Raw genomic sequence first — 7279 nt, 5'->3', positions numbered from 1 at the left:
TCTGAATGCACAACACATCAAACCTTCCTGCAGTTGGGCTGCAGCAGCAGAAGACCATGAACATACACTCAGTGGTCACTTTATTAGGTACAGGAGGTATCTAGTAAAGTGGCCACTTAGTGTATGTACAGAGTCCTGCTAAAGACAGATCAGTCTTTGTCCTTTTCATGGGAAATGAAACTAGGCAGTTGATGGACATGTTAATAGGGGAACACTTCAGGAACATGACTATAACTCTAAGTCTCAAGATCTCTATGGAGCGGTTAAGGTTGGGTTTTAATTTTGAATTGGGAGAAGAATGTTTGTTCCCCATCTCCACTAATCCCATTTGTCCACATTATTGAGCATTATCCTGAGGGGAAATGAGCAGTGAGACATCCATTACATCCTTGTTTTCCATCATTGGTTCATTGAGTTGTAATTCATAACCTTTTATCATCTGGATGAAATTTTCTTTACCTGTACATCTGAATATCTATTAATATAGTGAATGATTCTGACTTCAACACCTCTTTACTTTTCTTTATTGTCACCAAACAATTGATACTAGAGCATACAATCATCACAGTGATATTTGATTCTGTGCTTCGCGCTCCCTGAAGTACAACTTGAAGTAAATATAATAAAAATTTAAATTATAAATCATAATTAGAAAATAGAAAAGGGAAAGTAAGGTAGTGCAAGTCAGATACAGATATTTGGAAGGTACGGCACAGATCCGGGTCAGGATCCGTTCAGTCTTATCACAGTTGGAAAGAAGCTGTTCCCAAATCTGGCCGTACGAATCTTCATGCTCCTGAAACTTCTCCTGGAGGGAAGTGAGACAGAAAGTGTGTTGGCTGGGTGGGTCGTGTCCTTGATTATCCTGGCAGCACTGCTCCGACAGCGTGTGGTATAAAGTGAGTCCAAGGATGGAAGATTGGTTTGTGTGATGTGCTGGGCTATGTTCATGATCTTCTGCAGCTTCTTCCGGTCTTGGACAGGACAACTTCCATACCAGGTTGTGATTCACCCTAGAAGAATGCTTTCTACGGTGCACCTATAAAAATTAGTGAGGGTTTTAGGGGACAGGCCACATTTCTTCAGCTTTCTCAGGAAGTTAAGGTGCTGGTGGGCCTTCTTGGCAGCGGACTCTGCTTGGTTAGACCAAGTCAGGTCATTTGTGATATTCACCCAAGGAACTTAAAGATTTTGACCTGTTCCACCGGCGCACCACCGATGTAGATGGGGCTGTGTGGTCTGCTGCTCCTTCTGAAGTCAACAACCAATTCCTTCATCTTGCTGACATTGAGAGATAGGTTATTGTCTTTGCACCATGCCACCAGCTTCTTAATTTCCTCTCTGTACTCAGGACTCATCATTACCCAAGATACGGCCTACAATTGTGGTGTCATCAGTAAACTTACATATTGAGTTCGATGGAAACTTGGCGACACAATCATGGGTGTACAGTGAATACAGCAGGGGGCTGAGTACACAGCCTTGTGGGGCACCAGTGCTCAGAGTGATTGTAGAGGAGAGCTTGTCCCCTATTTTTACAGCATGGGTCCTGTCTGTGAGGAAGTTGAAGATCCAGCTGCAGATCTGAGTGCTAAGACCCAGGTTCCAGAGCTTAGGAATCAGCTTTTTTGGAATGATGGTATTAAAGGCAGAGCTGTAGTCAATGAAAATGAGCCTTACATATGTGTCTTTATTCTCCAGGTTTTCTAAGGAGGAATGTAGTGCCAGAGAGATTGTATCTGCCATTGACCTGTTGCTCCGGTAGACAAACTGCAAAGCGTTGAGGTTGACCAGTAGGATTTGGTTGATGTGTGCCATAACCAATTGCTCGAAGCACTTCACAGCAATTGATGTCAGAGCCACAGGTCGATAGTCATTCAGGCATGCCACCTTGCTTTTCTTCAGCACCGGGATTATCGTTGCCTTCTTAAAACATGAGGGAATCTTAGACTGAAGCAGGGAGCAGTTGAAGATGTCAGCAAACACTCCAGCTAGCTCGCTTGCACAGGCCCGGAGAACCTTCCAGTAGTAGGTTGCAGATATCAAACACTCTCAAACTTTACCTGCAAATCCACTTTAAAAACTCCACCCCTTGATCCTAAACCTACGCCTTACTTTTGACATCGCTACCATGTTCCATGAATTGTACCTAAGCAGCTCGGAATAAGGTGTTGATTGTTAATAATTTCAGAGTGTCTCAGATAGTTTACAATTTATTAATAATTGTTTTTTTTTCCCTTTATAGGAGCAGCAGGACTCTCTACTGCTGCTAATGCAGCCTTAGGGACTGCAGGTGCTGCGGTTGGTGCAATCTTAGGGCGCAAAGGAAAAAAGTAGCCTTGAAAAAATTTAAAACAAATGACAATCCCTCCTAAATTCTGAACCTGCAGAAAAAACATTAATTGAAAATTCATTAAACTTGCATATCAATCAGTGGTTATTATTGTCCTATGTTCTGTGATATAGTAAGTACCTGTCTTTAGAACACAGAGGACTTTAGGGTTATAGGAAAAAGCTGGGAAAGTGGAGTCAAGGTTAAGACCAGATTCCACTGATTTCACTCAATGATGACACATGATTTGGGGAACCATGTGGCCTTTACCAACTCTCATTGCCTCTACTTTTATCATACAGGAAGTTTAGCCCCAGCAATAGGTTAATACTTTCCCTGCAATCTATCACAATGAGCTGACTGTAAAGCATTCAGTGCTATTCTCCTGGATAAGTATCTTAGTATTATTTTAAGTCAAATTTTAGATGTCATTGCTGGTATACATTTTATTCCAAAAATATATCTTATGCATATAATATCCACTTTTACAATTGGGACATGTTACTGTTTACATTCACTTTACCAACTTCTCACCTAACTCAAGTCCTTCAACCTTACGGGCGTAGGCCACCAACAGCAGTTCACCAGAGTCCTCTGCCCTGCACCAAACTTGCAAAATCTCTCCAGGTGCGGCCCATCTTGCTCTCTATTGGGTGGTCTATAAGACAATCGTATTAATGTGGTCATACCTTGCCTGTTTCTCAGCTCCACCCATATGGTCTCAGTAGACAAGCCCTCTAATCTGCCCTGCCAAAGCACTGCTGCAATATTTTCCCTGACTAGCAAAGCAACCCCCCCCCCCCCACCAACCTACATCTCTCTGCCTCTGTGACATCTGAAACATCGGAACACTGGAACATTTAAGCTGCCAGGCCTGCCCCTCCTGTAGCCAAGTTTCAGTAATGGCTATGATGTCATATTTCCATGTGCAAATCCAGGGCCTCAGCTCGTCTGCCTTCCCCACAATACTCCTCGCATTGAAATAAACACACCTCAGAAGATTATCGTCACCACACACAAACTTACCATTTGTGACATTGCATGAACTACTAACATCATTTATTTTTACATCTCTTCCACTACCTACTCTGGCAGTCTGGCTCCCATCCCCTTGAAAATCTAGTTTAAACCCTCCCCAATAACACTAAGCAAACCTCCCTGCAAGTATATTGGTCCCCTTGCAGTTCAGGTGTAACCCGTCTCTCTTGCACAGGTCCCACCTGTCCCAGAAGAGGTCCCAATGATCTAGAAATCTGAAACCCTGCCCCCTACACCAGTTTCTCAGCCACGTGTTCATCTGCCAGGGCATCCTACTCTTGCCCTCACTGGCACATGGCACAGGCAGCAATCCGGAGATTACTACCCTCGAGGTCCTGTTTTTCAACTTCCTACCAAGCTCTCTGTACTCACTCTTCAGGACCTCCTGACTCTTTCTACCTATGTCATTGGTACCGAAGTGTACCATGACATCTGGCTGATCACCCTCCCACCTCAGAATGCTGTGCACGCGATCAGAGACATCCCTGACCCTGGTACCCAGGAGGCAACAAACCATCCGGGAGTCTCTGTCACGTCCACAGAATCTCCTGTCTGTACCCCTGACTATGGAGTCCCCTATCACTACCGCTCTCCTCTTCTTCCTCCCTCCCTTCTGCACTGCAGAATCAGACTCAGTGCCAGAGATCCGGCTGCTACAGCTTGTCCCAGGTATGCCATTCCCCACTCCCCCAACAGTATCCAAATCGGTATACCTGTTTTGGAGGGGAATGGCCACAGGGGAACCCTGCACTATTTGCCCTTTCCCCTTCCCTCGCCTGACTGTAACCCAATTACCTGTGCCCTATTTCTTAGGTGTAACTACCTCTCGGAAGCTACTATCTATAAACTGCTCATTCTCCCGAATGATCCAGAGGTCATCCTGCTCCTGATCCAGTTCCCTAACGCGGTCTGTTAGCAGCTGCAGCTGGATGCCCTTCTTGCAGGTATCGTTGTCAGGGACACTGGAGGTCTCCCTGACCCTCCACATCCTGCAAGAGGAGCATTCCAACATCCTGCCTGGCATATTCTCTCGTCTGAACAAAAATTAAGAAGAAAACTGCAACTTACTGGAACTTACCCCTGCCTCTGCCTGTTTCTCGCCGAATCCTGATTGAGCCAAGGCCGTCCCACTCCGACTCAGTCCACTCCAACAATGGCCGCTGTATATGGCGGTCTTTCTTTTAAACCTTGGTGTGTGACGCCACGTGCCTGTCGTCTAGCTTCTTTTCCCCGAGCTGTTAAAGAAAAGATAAACGACCTTCTCTCCACGATGCCTTCAGTCTTCCACTCACAGCCTCTTGCTTCAATTGAAAAGCGAGTTCATTGACTTCCAATCTTTTTCTTCATATAAATACATAAAATCACCAGACTGAATTCTGCGAAAGGGAGTATAGGCGGGTGATAGAGAAAGGGCGCACTCAGACCGATGGTTTGAGATGTGTTTATTTTAATGCGAGGAGTATTACCAATGAAGTGGATGAGCTGAGAGCGTGGATCAGCACTTGTTGCTATGATGTTGTGGCCATTACAGAGATCTGGATGGTGCGGAGATGGGAATGGCTATTTCAAGTGCCAGCCTTTAGATATTTGAGAAAGGACGGGGAGGAGGCGAAAGAGGTGGGGGCATGGCACAGTTGATCAGAGATAGTGTCACGGCTGCAGAAAATGAGGAAGTCACGGAGGGGTTGTCTACAAAGTCTCGGTGGGTGGAAATTAGGAATAGGAAGGGGTCAATAACTCTACTGGGTGTGTTTTATAGACCATCCAATAGTAACAGGTGCTTCAAGGATCAAGATAGGGAAAAAGATTCTGGGAAGGGGTACTAATAACAGGGTTGTCGTGGAGGGAAATGTTAATTCCCCAAATATTAATTGGCATCTTCCTTGAGTGAAGGGTTTAGAAGGAGTGGAGTTTGTTAGGTGTGTTCAGGAAGATTTCTTGACACAATACGAGTGTAGATAAGCCTACAAGAGGAGAGGCTGTACTTGATCTGCTATTGGGAAATAAACCTGGTCAGATGTCAGGTCTCTCAGTCGGAGAGCATTTTGGAGATAGTGATCACTTTTCTCTCTCCTTTACCATACCATTGGAGAGGGATAGGAACAGACAAGTTAGGGAATAATTTAATTGGAGTAAGAGGAAATATAAGGCTGTCAGGCAGGAACTTGGAAGCATACACTGGAAACAGATTTTCACCTGGCAACCACCAGCCTTCTCCTTCCCTCCCTCCCCCCACCTTCTTTATAGGGCCCCTGCCCCCTCCATCTTCAGTCCTGACGAAGGGTCTTGGCCCAAAACGTTGACTGCTCATTTCCACAGATGCTGCCCAACCTGCAGAGTTCCTCCAGTTTGTTTTACGTGTGCACTGTAAACAGATGTTCTCAGGGGAATGTATGGAAGAAATGTGGCAAGTGTTCAGGGATACTTGCGTGGGTTCTGTGTAGATACGTTCCAATAAGACAGGGAAAGGATAGTAGGATGCTGGAATCGTGGTGTACAAAGGCTGTTGTAAATCTAGTCAAGATGAAGAGTAAAGCTTACAAAAGGTTCAAAAAATTAGGTAATGATAGAGATCTAGAAGATTATAAGGCTAGCAGGAAGGAGCTGAAGAAAGAAATTAGGAGAGCCAGAAGGGGCTATGAGAAAGCCTTGGTTGTCACATACTCATGTAGTTTTCCCAGTAAAAACTGTTTCATATCAAGGAATCTCTCCGCAATTCCAATGACTACTTTTATCATATCCAACCTCTTGCTTGTAGTTTTAACCCTGACCAGTACTTCAACAACAAATGCCAAAAAAAACTCTTTAGTCATCCACAACATGTCTGAAGGAACCATAACTGGAGAACACGGTAAGTGCTGACTCCCCATCGTTCCAATCTTTACTTATCCTTTGCTCTCTGTCAACTTTCTTTACTGCCTCAGCATATGATACTTTTTGTTGGTTACTAACAACCTGAATCTGCTTCACCTTGACAAAATACTCACATCCTCTGAACGCAACCACATGGTTCCCCTCCTCAGTTACTACATTTCGGTGCCACTGCCTTACAAGCTTTAATATCGTGATCCTCTCCACATTTCACACATCTTCTTTTACCTCGACATGAACCAGCAACATGTCGAAATCTCTGGCAATTATAACAGCGCAAGGAAGAGTCTAATATATTCTCTAACTTGATAAGACATGCTCCCAAGATAGACTCAAGTTGGAAGAACATCATCTGCAAAAACCAGTAGGACAGGAGAATCCCAATCACCTCCTTCTCTCGATTGGCTTCAATCACTCGACCACCTTTAATATTGTCCAAAAATTCCTTTTCAGTCATGCCAGACCAAATACCATACGCTACTCCCCTCAACTCCATTCCTTTCTTTCAGAGTAATACACTCCACTTCCACAACAAATCTTCCCACCGTTTTGGCACTGCTATATCAGTCAACATCTTTGCAACTAATTTTCAGCAATCCATTATACAACATTTTGGCCTGGAATCCTTTACCTATTTGGTTCTCTAATGCTGCTGCCACTTTCAAAGGATTAAGGGCTCTGAAACCTCCTTCCCCTAACTTCTGATCTCTAATTTTATACAGAACTACAAATTCCTCCAAGTCACCCATTTTCCTCAATTTGTTGTCCACTATTACATCAGGTTGATGCATCTGTTTTGGCTACCCTTACTTCTGGAGTATTCCACAGTCTCCCACTCTCCTCCTTCAATCTCAACCCCCTCTTCTCCCCCCATTGCAGCCAGAGGCTACATACTAACCCTTTCAAACTACTAGGCTGAATAAATGCAAAGAATATAAATTAATAAAATGCGTAAAATTAAACAAACTGGCCAACCAAAAGATAAGGGGAACCACCACTGATCGGACATCAAAACAATCAGCTACCACGCCTTCCCCA

The sequence above is a fragment of the Hypanus sabinus genome, chromosome 30 (assembly GCF_030144855.1).
Source record: "Hypanus sabinus isolate sHypSab1 chromosome 30, sHypSab1.hap1, whole genome shotgun sequence".
Taxonomy (NCBI): domain Eukaryota; kingdom Metazoa; phylum Chordata; class Chondrichthyes; order Myliobatiformes; family Dasyatidae; genus Hypanus; species Hypanus sabinus.
The sequence above is the reverse complement of the archived record's forward strand: the minus strand, read 5'-3'. Positions refer to the sequence as shown.